Source organism: Andrena cerasifolii, chromosome 2, assembly GCF_050908995.1.
Source record: "Andrena cerasifolii isolate SP2316 chromosome 2, iyAndCera1_principal, whole genome shotgun sequence".
NCBI classification, from domain to species: domain Eukaryota; kingdom Metazoa; phylum Arthropoda; class Insecta; order Hymenoptera; family Andrenidae; genus Andrena; species Andrena cerasifolii.
The window spans coordinates 25,019,535-25,035,310 of NC_135119.1; the positions used below are offsets into that span (position 1 = coordinate 25,019,535).

Here is a 15,776-nt window from a genome sequence, read left to right on the forward strand (position 1 = left end):
ACATGTGCGTTTGTTAGCCCGCCGCGCACTACCGCGCCAATAACGTGACTCGCGCAGGTCCCAGTGAAATTGCGACCGTTCGCAATTCGATTTCTAGTTCGATCGCTGGTCGTTCACCCGTGGGAACGACCGGCGCTCCGGGGAACAAACGATTGGGGGAAAATTGCGCTAGGGGCGTCGAGAAGATCAATAGGTTAATAAGTATATGGTAAAATTTTTTGAGAAGTAACCGTTGACATTGTACGTCGTTACACTGTGGGAATAAAGAACCTCGCAGCGAGGGGTGCAGCTACAATTTCAAGTAAATCAGAAAAATATATTTTTTGATAGTATAAGTAGTGGTTATTGAGTTCGTAAGTTTTTATTTCTATTTTTGGCGGAAAAATATTCTATATAAAAATATTAATATTAATTAAATATTTATATTTATATATTAATATTAATATATAAAAATATTACTATAATATTGATATTAATATATATAAAATATTAATTTTAATATATAAAAATATTACTATAATATTGATATTAATATATATAAAATATTAATTTTAATATTGACATTAATATATATAAAATATTAATTTTAATATATTACTAAAACTTATCAACTCAATAACTACTAATTATGCTGTCAAAATATATAATATTAATATCTGCAATAATATTAAAATAGAAATATTAATATTAGTATTTTTCATTACTACAAGTACTAATATTAATATTAATACTAATATTAATGTTTCTATTAATATTTCTGCTTTTATTTATTTGCAATAAATCGCTCATTTCTTATCGGATTCGCACCAAACGTGCACCAAACGATGTAGAATTTTTTCTTACACATATTACACATCATAATTAAAAAACTGTTAAAAATGTATCTACACCCCTCTTGCTGCAAAGCCCTGAATTTATTCTTAAGCTTCATCCTTCACACTTCGCGCAATTTCGGATGTCAAAGCTAGTCGAAACGGTAGAATCAACTTCCCGAGGAAAACGATTTTGATTCAGATTCAATTGTCACATCTTGACTTGTCAGATTCAACGATCATTAGAATTATTTCTTCTGTGCATAATACGACAACGTGGTCGGTTCACTATCGCACTCATTCTCAAACATTTATCCCTTACCGCGCAGATTTTCTCGCGGCAAAGTCGCCTTCTGCGGATGAAGCTCAAAGAAAAAATGAAATCGATGCGACAACGCGATATTATAATTCCTCGTTCACGCGTGCAGGCGTTAACTTGACCCAGTGGAATTCGGGGAGCCGAGTCCGAGAGGGTGGAAGATTCCGTTCCCACTGTTCGCTCGGGCAATCGACCGATATCGGCTTCGCAGTAACGGGATTGCACCGAGCGGTGGCGAATAAAATGTGCCTAGAACCGGTTGGGGATCTCATAGATCGCTGGAAATCGTGTCAAACGTGCGCTCCATGCGCTGGCTAGGAAGACCGGTTGCCGAGGTGCAGCAGGAAGCGAGGCATCTCGCTCGAGGAACCTTCCGAGGACGCTTCCGTTCCAGGCATAAGAATCCCGGTGTCATTACGAGAGCAATCGGGTGCTTAGGTAATAAGCCACTTATTTCTCAAATTTCCCAAAGAAATGAGAGGCTTCGATCACGCCAGGAAGTATTCCACTCCGCTGCGAGATAGTTGAAAGTTACATTGTCGCTCCGCAGCCGGTTCTCCCGACTTCCTCCTAGGGTCCGCGCTGTTAATTGGGCTGCTTTTCGCCGAGAAACGCAACCGTGTATCGGAGCACGAGTGAAGGGGAAGTGATTTGTCCCGATCGTAACCAGCGTAACGCGCGCACGCTTTAAGCGAGGGTCGTTATCGAACTCTAAAGTGATGGGTTGGCTCGCTTTGCGTAAGGAGTAAATACAGCTGAGGTTTTAATTCGAAGAATAAAGAGAGAAGAAAGGAGGGAAACGATTTCCTTCGGGAAAACCTCAGTTCCGGAAGTCCCTGACAGCTTTAATGACAAATTTCCTGAGAACTTGTTCATTCCACGTTAAGAACAAACTTCCAAAGCCTCGTAATATTAACTTCATCATTTCTGTACCATCCGCACTATCCAAACAATTCCTATTTTCTAATTTCAAACACCTAAGTGATCGCAACTCCAAGCAGCTATTAGGCAAGCTATCAGGCAAGGTAAACCCACCAGCGTCCAACTATTTTCTATAAACGCCCTCCAATAAGCAAGATCCCCCAAAATCAATCTACCTACCCTCCAGCGAAAGGAAGCTCGATCGTCGTGGCTCCTTACCGAGTATTGTATTAGCTCGCAATCGTACGACGATCCACGGTCATGCCACCATTCTCGACCTGCGACGGAACCGATCGCCGACACGATCGGCAGGGTCCACCCTGGCAACGTGCGTAGCGAGAACTGCGCGGCGATTACGGACACCACAACGGGAGACCAGCCAGCGATCTGCGACTTTCCTGTGAAAGCTGACCAGCACGGCACCGGGCGAGATAAGCTCGATCTAGCGCGACGCGAAGTTTCTGATGGACTGAGAGACCCAATCGTGCCATGCTGCCGTTACTTTCTACGGGCACACAGAGAGTAGGAAAATGTGCAAGAAGTGGGGTGTCAAACGATAACCCCGGTGGGGGCCAAGGTCATTTTTCGCCTGATTTTCGAGGTGAACCTGCCCTGCCGGCGACTCATCTTTTAAAGAAAAAAAAGGCATCGAAATGGTCCGATGATCGCCGGATGTGGTTGATTACGAACAAGTCACCCGGGTTCTTTGCCTCGGCGATCTTGTAAATAGAGACCTGCGCACGGCGTTGCATCATCGCGGCATGGTAATTTGTAGTAATCCGAAGTGATAATCGATGGAAAGTGGCAGACGGCTCGCGAGTACCTGAGCTGAACCTGACGGTTTGGCCGAGCCAGGGGCCAGAGAAGGCTGCTGCAGGCTGGTGTGATCGATTTCATGGTGGCGTAGAAGACGGTGTATGTACCTAACGGATCGCTCTGAACTTGAACACTGCTCGGGAGCAGGCGTGAATGGCCTGTTACGCGATCGCGGTAACAGGGAAAGTGTGTTAAGGGAAGCGGGTGTCTGTTAAATCTTTGAACAGCTCATCCAGCATCAACGGTGAAGTCACCTGCCGCGGATCCGCGCAACGTTATCTGCTAGGATTGCGTCACGCGCAGTTGGGAAAGCTGGGTAAGGTGAATGTCCTAGTTTCTGCTCAGGTCCCCATTTCTGATCGTTTCGTACTTTTCTTATTATTATATGCGTTACGTTTGTACTATAGTTGCAAGAAAATAATTCTAAATTATTTAAGCATTTAAACAGAAAATTATTTAAACAGAAATACGGACATTTAGAGGATTATATATTTAATTACAAATTACTAATAGTTAAACATCTTGAAATATCTTTCTTAAATGGTTTTTGAATTGGTTGATTTATTATTAAAGAATTAATCAATTACTCTGCAAATTTTCATCACCAACAAATTTTTTACACCTTCTTTATGACGAGTTACCTCTTAAATCAGCAGAAATTGGGACATTCACCTTGATGGAATTTGCTACGATTCTACTACAACCTCTTTCGCGCAGTTACTCTGCGAGTCGCGGCCCTTGTGCGCGCTTTGGAGCTACCCTCCTGTGACGAACCATGATGCTTTGAGGAACTCAGTCCTGCGGGGCTCGTTCGGAACAGTAGTGACAGACAGTGGCGGATTTAACGGGCGGTCGATGAACAGTTGCCGCCTGGGCCCCTGTATAGAAGCCCCACCCCCCACAGAGTGAAAAATTTGGCAAAAAATATGATTATATCGAAACTATATTTTTGTTGGTTTCCTATAATTTTTTTTTTGAGGATTTTTACGTGTAATTCTGTTATGTGTACAGGGTGACCCGGAACGTTTGTCACCGGGGCCTTTTTTCTTTATATCCTTTGAACGAAGGAAAAGTTGAGAAGTTGAAAAATTGAAAAATTGAGAAGCTAAGATGTCGAGAAGTTGAAAAATTGCAAAGTGGAAAGTGGAGAAGTAGAGAAGTAGAGAAGTAGAGAAGTAGAGAAGTAGAGAAGTAGAGAAGTAGAGAAGTAGAGAAGTAGAGAAGTTGAAAAGTTGAAAAGTTGAAAAGTTGAAAAGTTGAAAAGTTGAAAAGTTGAAAAGTTGAAAAGTTGAAAAGTTGAAAAGTTGAAAAGTTGAAAAGTTGAAAAGTTGAAAAGCTGAAAAGTTGAAAAGCTGAAAAGTTGAAAAGCTGAAAAGCTGAAAAGCTGAAAAGTTGAAAAGCTGAATAGTTGATAAGTCGAGAAATTGAGTGGTTGAAAAATTAAAAAATTGAAAAATGAAAAAGTTGAAAAGTGGGGAAGACGAGAAGTTGAGAAGTTGAAAAGTTGAGAAGCGCCACAATGTTCGAACTTACAAATCTGTTTATAACTGTATGATATACGAGAAAAAACGACGAAGTGAAACGTGGGACCGCCTAAGTCTAAGTTCGAACATGTCCCCTCCAGGACTTGAAGTTAAAAATTTGTTCTTACCGTATCGGTGAATTACTCGTAAAAATATCATTCTCTGACGTGTCGCTGTAAATAACTACCACGATTGTTAAAAAGAAATCGACTGGCACATCTTCTACTATCCTTTCGTATCCATCATGACGCGCTGCGTATTACAAAGAGTCTTTCATCCCTGCACTTTCTACAAACACGCCCGATTACTTAGTGTTACGGCACGCAATTTCGCAAAATCGAATAAAAACTAGCAACGGATGGGAAGGAGGCAAGGGAAAAAGTGGTCGAATCCTATCCGCGGATATTATGAAGGATTGCGTCAACAACCAGGTTCCAAACAATTTATTTCAACTTTGTCTACGCACGACTCATCAACGCCCTTCGACATCGTTCTTTTTCAGCGAAAACTGCGACGAACTTAGGAATTCCATAGAATTCGGAGCGCGGCTCGTTTCTCTTCTGCCTTTCCACGGCGGTTCTCGTAAAAGAGAAAAAAAAAACGCGTTGCAAAAGGCGTGCGCTGCTGGTTTCGAAACGAGATTGTTTTCTTTTCGAGCGCTCTCGCGGCCGTTCGATTGGACGGCAGGCGCCTGCTTCACTTTTCCCGGTATTCGCGTATTTTTACGGCTGATGAGCAGCGAATACGGGTCACCGTAGAAAAGTGGAATGCCGTGTGATACCGTCATCGTCGTTTAGGCTCTCGGATATTCAACGCGATAGAGTAGCCACCGGTGTTTGCGCCCGAAGCGATGCTGAAAATGTTGTGCGCAGGGCACATATCGACTTCAAGGGAGTTCGGCAACTAGGAAATTCAAAATAATTTGTAACTTGGAAGAAATGTAGTTGAAGCGACGCTAGTAACGTCACCATTCTTTGCTTCGGCAGTGAAACGGTCCTAGATGTAAAAACACACCCTCGAAGAAATTTTGAGTTTTCATATTATCGTGAAAAAAGTTTTATTCAAAGTTTTACAGTTTCTGAAATCCTACAATATGGTGATAAAGAATTGTCGAGAGAAAGGGTAGTAAGAATAAAAATGGAAAGCATTATTTTCAAAAAGATCGAGAGTATTGTCCAAAGGTCTTCAAATCTACAGCTTCTTGTAATTCCCTAATTAAGAAAATCAATACCTATACCTTCGGATTCATATTTGTACCGTGGGAATACAGATCTGTTTATAGATCCATTACGGTATCTAAGAACACAGTCTAGGATTACTTAATAATTATTAATTTCTTCTAATCCTATATTCTGCTTTCTTTTACTTTCCAGCAAAAACGTGTGTCTTTCCTTCAGGTTTTCTTTCCGCTTACTCTGTGCCCCAAATAATAATAATAATAATAATTAGATTCAAGGAAAAAGGCCCAGGTGGCAAACGTTCTGAGGGGCCCATCTTTTCAGGAAAATGAAGAAGTAGTTTACTAAAAACAGGTTAAGTGTATTAGTACAGGAAAAAATACAGTGTTTAGATAAAATCACAATTTTTTTTAAACATGGGGTCTTGGGCGGCTTAGGCGGCAACTGAAAAAATTCCACTTATACAGAGAAAAGAATTGCACTAAAGCCTTTAACTATAAAGCGTTGACATCGCAGATATCTATCGACTAATCGGGGCAATAATTTGACTCGTAAATGTGCGCACGAAGTCGCCAAAAATAATGGCACCTGCCCAGTAATAAACATACTTATTACGATATACATGCACGCATACATGTAATAATCAATGCCCTTAGGCAGTCGTTGATCAGATAAGCATTTCACCGACAAGCCCGCTGATCGATATCTAAATTAGCCAAGATCGTTGTCCACGATCCGGGGGATCTCTCGGCCAATCAGTCACGCATGCACTCGCCTGTTCCGCGGCTGTTCGAAGCGGGTGTCGCAACGCAGCCGCCGTCGACGGCAACGACGACGACTTTTCGTCTTGTTGCTCGCGACCAACAGCAGAAACGATGATCCAGCGGCGGAGCGAGGGGCGAGGAAAGGAGAGGACGGTGTTTAGCAAGAGCTTTCGAGGTGCCTCCGACGATCCCGGCTCTCCCTTCAATTTTGCAACCGTCCATCGGGCGAGCAGCTATTGCAAATACTCGCGAGCGGGCACGGCTGCGCGGCAACTCCAATTAATATCAGTAATCGCGTAGAAAGGAGTCACGTGTGTCGAAAGGCGACCCAAAACCGCGCAATTCCTGTGCTCGAGCTCCGATATGTTTAGGAAGCGTATAATGCAACGATGTGGGCCACAGCCACTATTAGCATTGTCGAAAGTTTGTGTGCCACTTCGCACGAATTGTTTGTCAATACAGTTCGTTTCGGCAATTTCTTTCTCGCATTTTTGTGGCAGTTGGAGTTCGAGGAACAATGGGCGAATGGCTGAGTTAACATTTTTTTGGGGGGATTATCTTTGGAGTAAGCGAAGGGCTGCGAAGAAGGGAAGTTATTCATAGGAATGGAGTTTAACGACGCACAGAAGAAGGGTTTAACCCTTCGTTGACGCACCTCCTTTTTCGATCAATTTTTACATACCTGGGTGGCTCGCACCCAGAAAGTTTTTGAACGACTGCCATTCTCATCTAAAGAATCCAATTATTATGGGAAAAATCAGGGATCGATTGCAAGGTCTCTAGAATATATTCCAATAGGTTTTTGATTGAAATTTTACCGCAGTTTTTGTAAAGAAAATCTAGATTACCACGTGTCGAAAAGGAACGAAGAAAATCTTTAAAAAATTGTAACTTTTACAAATTTCAATATTAGAAGCTACAAATCTACAGAATTGTTGTTGGGATGTAATACTTTGAGGGAAAAAATAGTTTGTACGTCGGTTTTGGAAAAGAAAACTATTTATGTTGCATATAGAAGGGTGCAGAGCGTCAAAATCAACTTGTGGGTGGCTCACATCCAGAGTGTCAACGAAGGGTTAATAATTGGTACCATTATGAGAGTTCGAGTTTATATGAATAAAGAAGCAAAGGAACAGGGACATATTTGTGCTGCGCCGAGAGTCCAGCATTCTCGCGGACGAATTTTCCTAGTGGCCGCTCCTAGTTGCTGGTTACAATTCCTCGAATGGTATCCACGATGTGCAATCGATGGAAATGTCAAAAAGTCACCGTTTGCGCAGTCCTCGCGATGGGATTTACGAGATTCGGGAGAAACCGTGGTGGAACAAGATATTGTCTCACCAACTATGAAGTGAAACAGCTTTGACCCAGATACCTGTGAACTTGCAAGCAGCAAATGCCTTCTAACTTGTTGGATAAATTCTGAGGATGAGTTTACAAATATATTCACGTGTGTCTGATACTTTTTGGGTTTCACTAGGCACTGTCACTCCGTTTGCGCTACTAGCAGAGAGCGAAACTATTGCAAATGGATGCTTGATAATTATTGAAGAGCCCTTGTAGAAAACGCTACAGGTGCTAAAATACAAATTTCATAGTCACGTAGAATTTTTCCCGATAAATTGTTCTTTTTAATTTTGACACTTTTACAGTGTTCTCCGCAAGGACTCTTCAATTATCGCTTGCTTTTTCAATCACAGGAATGCAAAATCTTGGCATCAATGAAACCTCGTGTAGGAAGTACCGGCAGATATGTAACACGAGAACTTGATATGTTAATTCATAATTGTCGCAGGAATGCGACAGATTCGTTTTTCAACTAACTAATTGACAAGCCACGGAACCATGTAATTTTAATTCCCTCCAGACACATTAGCCGGCTTTAGACGGACAGTTTTCCTCACAGTTTTAGAGCGTACACTCCAGGCGTGCGCTCCAAAACTGTAGTACTACGCGTAAAGTCTGCAACGTGATAAAGGACGATCGCGCGTTTCCGGCTCGCGCGTCTGGAGTGAGGGTCTGAACTTGTCCTTTACACGTTCCGATGTGAATTGACGAGCCACGCGCCAGATCGTGCTTTATACACTGCGTTCCATATAAGAGCGTACCAACGCCCCCACCGATTTGCAACCGATCTGCGCAGCTACCACGGATCTGACACACGCGATTGGTCGTAGCACTTTCGCGATTGGTCGTGCCACTTCCCCCGCCGGTTTACTGCCAATCAACAGTGTATCTCTGCGCGAAACGAGTATGTTCTAATGTGGAACGCAGTGTACGTACAGCAGTGAAAATGTGACCCAAAGACAGTTTGGAGCAATTTGTCGGAATTTAGAGAAGTTTCCCCTGCCTGTGGAAACTAAAACCGTGACGATCTCTGTCTTCGCGCAATCTCTTGACCCATATTCATGTTTTATGTTGTTGCTCTTCCGCTTTAAAATAAGCATGCAATACAATGCAAGCGATCGCGCGAGTTCTTCGCTTTTTTTTTTTATTAAAGACTTGCTCGATGTCAGCGATGCAGTTGGCGTAGCGTGGCGCGGCTCACTGAACTGTTCGCCTGGCGGACATGCCACGCTCCACGCGAAATCTTGGAAATTTGGAGCGGACGCTCCAAACCTGCGGATCAGGCGGTTTCGATAGTTCTAGGGATTGCAAACAGGTAAATCGGTAAATCCGTTTGAAGCTTTTTTCACTGATAACGTAGTAGATATCGACGGAATTATGCGCTACATATTTTTACCGGTAATTCGCCAAATTTTTACCGGTAATTCGATAAGTTACGTATTTCTCGCGATCTACCGGTAAATATCGAGAAATACATAATTTACCGGTAAATATTGAGAAATACATAATTTACCGGTAAATATCGAGAAATACGTAATTTATCGAATTCCCGGTAAAAATTTTGCGAATTACCGGTAAAAATTGTATGTATAGCGATGTAGCGCATATATATAGCGCATAATTCCGTCGATATCTACTACTTTATCAGTGAAAAAAACTTCAAACCGATTTACCGATTTACCGGTTTGCAATCTCTAGCTAGTTCTTCACGACGCGCTATGTTAATCAAATTGCGGGTATGCAGATTTAATCAATGCCACAATATAAATTAATGTAACTATCTTAGAGATTGATCCTTCGAATAATTGTTTCAACGATACATGTACGTGGTTGGGAAGGAGCGGTTGCTTTAGTTTATATTGAAATGATTTTCTGGTTCATCGACTAAGGGCAATTTAAATTCGTCACATTTCTATACCATGGATATTATCTCGTTATATGTGTATTATAATGTTTTCGAATCACATTATAATTGATTTATAGCCTCTTTTCGGTCCGACAATCATTTTACAATGTAAATGTGCATTTATGAATTCAAAATTATACAATCTAACGGATGAACTTTCCTTATTTATACTTTGCACACTCTACTTATTATTTACTGAGTTGATTGTCTTGTTCCTTTTACTATTACTATTACTTTGAGGTAATTTTTAGCTTCAGTTTAGTTTTTATTTAGTTAACTTTTCCTAATATTCTGAAAGATTATACATATGTAGGTTGGGAATAATAATAGCTACAGCTGGACCTCGCCCTTTATCTTCCCACGTAATTAAAATCCATATAATAAAGACGGAAAATGAAAAAAAATTCGCCCGATCGATGACCGACCCTGAAATTGCGATTTTCGATGCCGAAATCAGCCACTGTTCGAATTCTGTAGGTAAGTACTCTTACACAAATATTATTCGCAGCTATGCTAAAATTTTAGTCTCTTTTCTCGCAAGTTGTCGCTTTATTTTCATACTCGGTATATAAAATACAGTTTACTCAAGAAAATATCAAAACGTCAGACTTCCAAAATTTAAACACTCCCAATCTCTCACAAACGCAAACGGGCAGGAATTTGTTTGAACTTTAAATGAATATATCGGAGCGCTGAAAGAAAGGCAACCTTCTGCATAAACCTAACGATCCAGACTTGCCTCGCGCCGCGGCAGGATCTTTTACGACCAGCGTTTATTAATACCATGCACCCGATCGTGGAAAAACCCACGTAGGGAAGTGCAACATCGACGTAGTTTAACAGGTCGCTGAGAACCACGAGGAAAGCGTTGGAATTTAAAAGAAAACCGTGAAAACTGAAAAAGAAACAAATACATGAACCTTTCAGCGCTGTGACGATGGTCTCGGTTCTCCTTTGAACAACGCAATATTCTCGCGTTGGTCATGCCTTTGATCCCCGTGCGATTACACTATTACGACGTATGTAAATGTAGGATACACCGCTTAAGGGGTTATACCTAGTCAGGCGGCCGAAAAGAGGCGAATATTTGTGATTTTTTTTTGAAGAAGCGGAAGCGTATAATTTTACAAACCTTTTTGCGTTTAAAAGAGTTACATTTAAAGAACATTTGGTAATTTTTTCGTAGAAAAATATTTACGTTTATAATAAAATAACACGCGACATCCAAGAAGCATTTTTAAAAAGTTGCTTTCGCGGTGAGCACTGCCATTCGTAAGCAGATTATCTAAAATCAAGGAACAAATAAGATTTCGTTAGTATATTAATTTATCCTCAGGTTGACGGAGAGAATTATCCGAAATATTAAGTTAAAACAACGTGACAGCTATTTAAAGTTGAAATCCTGATTTTTTCGCGTAATTTTTGCAGGAAAAAATTCGACCACCACCGTCAAAATCAACCACACTTTTACTCCCATTAATCTATGTCCTACCTGCAACCCAGGCAACGCCGATTTAAACTGGGAAAGCAGTCGTTAAACTTGGAAAGTTACAAGCTCAAGTTCCGCGGGTCGTTTTCTCGCAGATTCCTACAAATGATATGGAAAAACACGACGCGCGTGACCGTTCGAGACCAAGCAGTTTCTAGGCGCAGAGGCTGGTGGCCCAGGTTTGCGTTTCGGTGGAATCGGTTCCTACGCTCGAAATAGTCACACCGCGCGACAGAGCGCGCAAAAGCAAGCGTAACGAAGCGGCTAATCGACGGTGCGGTTATTAAGTCCATGCTCCTTTTGACGCAACGCACAGTGGTTCGAATATACTACATGCTAGCTGGACAAAATTATTTTTTCGCGGTATTGGGTTCGAATTGTTAGAAACAAACCTGATTCGTATCACAATTTATTTATTCACTAAAAATATCAATAAAATAAAAATATGACTAATTCAATAAAGGAAAAAGAACAAAACGACAGTATTGTACTTTAACTATAATTATTTCGAATTGTTAAAAACAAACCTGATTCGTATCACAGTTTATTTTTTCGCCAAAAATATCAATAAAATAAAAATACGACTAATTCAATAAAGGAAAAAGAACAAAACGACAGTATTGTACTTTAACTATAATTATCAGTTGAAACGTTATGATTATTCCTGTAGTTTCTGAGTTTTCTGTGGAATTTTAAAAAAATTTCGAGCCACGGTTGACTCACCTAACATAAAATGGCTATTAAAACACTGTTTTACTATATGTTTCACGTCGTCCCACGTAACAAGGGTTGAATGTACGGAAAGTAGAGACTTTCTAGTTTTTTTTAAATCATATGATCGGTCTGCAAAAATTTGCAAAACTATGTTTTGTGAATTGTTTTCGAGTACGACGCTCGGCAGGACAGATAGCACAGTTGTTACATTTCAGACTCTATACGTATTATAGATTAAATATAACTATAAGTGTGGATTATAACTATTAATTTCTTGTTAATTACATTGCATTATAGAGTCTAAAATATATCAACTGTGCTATCTCCCCAGCCGAGCGTCGCACTCGAAAACAATTCCCAAAATATAGTTTTGCAAATTTTTGCAGACCGATCGTGTGATTAAAAAGAACTTAGAAAGTCTCTACTTTCCGTACATTCAACCCTTGTTGCGTGGAACGACGTGGAACATATAGTAAAACACTGTTTTAATTGCCACTTTACGTTAGGTGAGTCAACTGTGGCTCGAAATTTTTTTAAAATTCCACAGAAATCTCAGAAATTACAGGAATAATCATAACGTTATAACTGATAATTATAGTTAAAGTAAAACACTGTCGTTTTGATCTTTTTCCTTTATTGAATTAGTCGTATTTTTATTTTATTGATATTTTTAGTGAAAAAATAAACTGTGATACGAATCAGGTTTGTTTCCAACAATTCGAACCCCATGTAAACCCAATACCGCGAGAAAATAACTTTGTCCAGCTAGCATGTAGTATACTCGAACCACTGTGCGACACCAGTGGATAATAAAAGGGCGAAACGAGCAGTTGCACCGTCACGCCACATCATCGATGCTTAATGGACAAATCTGCGCGACACCGACTAATTTGTTTACGAGAAACATCCGATGGAGGCAATTACCGGTAGGATTAGCGACGGAGTTTTTAGTGTTTTTACCACACCACGAGCGTACTCTCGCGACAAAAAAATCAATATAAATGACCTGCTCGGAATGGCAAGCGAATACAGATGCTCGATAAACAGAGATTAATTCCGTTGTGTGAAGAGCAATCGGGAACGTTTATCAACTGGGGAAAAAATGGTGCTTTTAGCGGGAAGAAATGTCAAAGTTCTCGTGGGGATTGTGGAAAGATCATTTTTCATTGGGGACACTTAATTAGATGAAACTTATCGAGTTTCTTGGAGACGACCCTAGCGATCAGTGTTTTTCAGTAATCCATTTAGTTTTTGGTAATAGGTACACCAATTTAGTAGAGGCAGTGCTGTGTTGCAGAGCAGCTAGAACGAACGATTAATCCTAAAAGATTGTACAGGTATGTTTGTTCATACCTTAGGTTTCTAAAACACTCCTGAAAAATTTCCTACGATCATGCGTCCGCAAGTTAAAAGCGTTCAAAGTGAAAAGTACCTTTTTTGCTTTCAACGCGAATAACTCGGTAACTAAAAATCGTAAAATAAAACGAAAAAAACTCAATTAAAGAGAAATATTTGCTCTGCGAGAGCTCCTGATTGGATTTACCCGAAAAAATATATTTTGGTAATTATTGCGTTCAAATTAGATAAAAAAAATTGAAACTTCACTTTCTACGCTTCATCTTGATAAAACAGTATCATAACGGATACAAAAAATGTTGAGTTCTCGGTTCAAAAACTAGAAACTTCAAGCGTTAAAATGCTTATTTTAAATATTTTTTGCGAACATTTTTCGCGAAGATACAGCCATTTGAAAGTGGCCAACATTTTCGGGAAATTATAGCGATCCTTTAATTTTGTCCAGCAGTGTATATTGTTGACATTGTAAGCTGGTTTTAGCATAATTGTTTGTAATGAATAGCATATTTCAATCTGAGAATATGCAGTTTGCACTTTTCTTTTAGATTATTTTAATAGTAGCCCGTATTTACACCACAAGTCCAGAAATGAACATTTTCACTCCTATTGTAAATATAGAATTTAAAGCAAACATTAATTCTGTTCAGCTTATTTTAACTCCATATCACAAAGTCAGCATATTTAACCCCCGCTTGTCACACGTATTTTTCCAAACATGGCTATTCAAGCCAATTTTCAATCAGCTGCTTCTTAAAATCTATCTGTCAAACTAAGTGCAAAAAATTCTGCGATAATGTTTGAAAATTGTTGAATATGTATGTTCATCTTTGAAAATTAACATTTAAAGTATCATCAGGTTTAAGTGCCATTTTCAATGATACCTCAGACATGTTTTACGTCAACGTTAAATTATGGGTCATTTTGACCCAGTGTGACAACAGAAGGTTAGAATATTTTAATATTATCTATATAGATTGAAGTGTAATTTTTCCATAAAAATCTTCAGCAGGTGTGGCATAAAATGCTGAAATAAAAGTAATAAAAGTGCTAGCCCTTAATTAGACACTTCAGTCCTTGTCATCGACCTCCCACAGAACAGTTGCTCCGATCATCTCGAAGAGCCTGCTTCCTCGATTTTCATAAAAGTTATTTCTGCAACGCGCTGCTCAGCGTGTCGCCGTTAATCAGCGAACCAGTTTCCCTTTTGCGAAGTTCCATTAAGTTTCGCGCCAGATACTCCATGTTCCGTAATCTTTCGAACGCATAAATGAATATCCTGCAACGCGATCTCGTTTTTCAGCGGCAGCTGTTTCTCAGAGGCTTATCTTGGATCTGGTGATAAAATTTTCTTTCGACTGAATAAGACGGAGAATTAGTTGAGACTTAATTGCGGCACTACATCTACATTGTTAATTTCTCGGATGACTTGCAGCCCACAAGCAGGGGGCAATTTGCGTCAGAATTTATGGCTGGACATTTCCACCATTTCAGGAAACGAGTTTCTGTTGGCGTAGAGGGTATACAGGAGCGCGAGACGGTGATTTCCAATCGTCCGGCGACTCGCACAGGTTGCGATACTACAGGCGCCAGTGGACAACAAAGTCTCGCTCATTGTTTGGTAATTCGTTCTTTGGTCGCTTGATTTTCAATTCCGAGTTTAATTACTGATTTGTCAAGATTGGTCGCGATATATTTTCGATTAGGTCAATTGAAAATCTAACAGGTTACGATATTGCTTATGTATTGAATCAAACCTTTCAAATTCCAGTAGGAACTCCACAGTGGCGAAGAAAACAGATATCTCATCTTTCATCTTTCATAATAAGCAAACTTGTCTATGTAAAATTATGTCTAAATACGTCTAAGCACGTCTTGACTAAGTATTATTGTAAAGCTAATAAACAAATATTACGAAATTAAGACATTATTAGAATAATAATAATAATAATAATAATATTTTAATTGACGGAAATAAATTCCACGTATACAGCGAAAGAATAGCGCTAAAGCCCTTAAGTATAAAGCGTGGACATAATTTTAGATTTATATTATTTTTATTATTATCTGGCTTTATTATTCATTATAGGAGAATGCATTTGAATTTAATAATGTAGTGGAATAATTAGAATAAACACTATTAAATACTGTTTATTTAAGGGGTTAGTCCACTGTGACGGTTTGAAAAATTAAGCTATTTTAAAAGATTTTTTTTCTGCGTAGATACAACATATAATGCAATAAATCTTTTTGGTATTTATTAAGCTACTCTTATATTATACAAAAAAAAATCTAAAGAATTTTTTTAATTTGTTTTAGAAACTTAAAACGCAATCATCTCAAAACAACATTTCTTCAACTGGTGCAGGTGATTGCAAAAAAACTATTTGACCAATCAGTTTGAAATTTTTACAAGTTATTCAGAACATCAGTGGCTATGGCCGGAGCCACGGAAACCTTTTTGGATTAACCATTTCATACTTTTTACAAGGCAAAATGATTGAAAAATCCACCGCATTTCGACACTTAAACTTCAAACCTCTGCCATTTTGTTAATTTTTTATCAGTATAAATAATCCTGGTTCCGGCGAAAACCACACTCATAATGATTACAACACACTTTGAATTTTTTGT

At 39.5% G+C, this 15,776-nt stretch overlaps 1 protein-coding gene across 4 annotated transcripts in view; it reads right to left on the minus strand.

The window, feature by feature from the left end:
• Sit (stuck in traffic) overlaps positions 1-15,776 on the minus strand; it is an 82,554-nt gene that overhangs the window by 22,489 nt on the left and 44,289 nt on the right. For 2 of the 4 annotated variants that reach the window (XR_013088351.1, XM_076830735.1), the window contains exon 1: positions 2,272-2,533. The exons of 1 other annotated variant lie outside the window; for it this stretch is intronic. The gene's annotated coding sequence lies outside the window, so the exon portion shown is untranslated. Of the gene's footprint in view, positions 1-2,232; positions 2,535-15,776 lie in introns of those variants that run through there. One more of the 4 variants, XM_076830737.1, reaches the window with a different exon arrangement.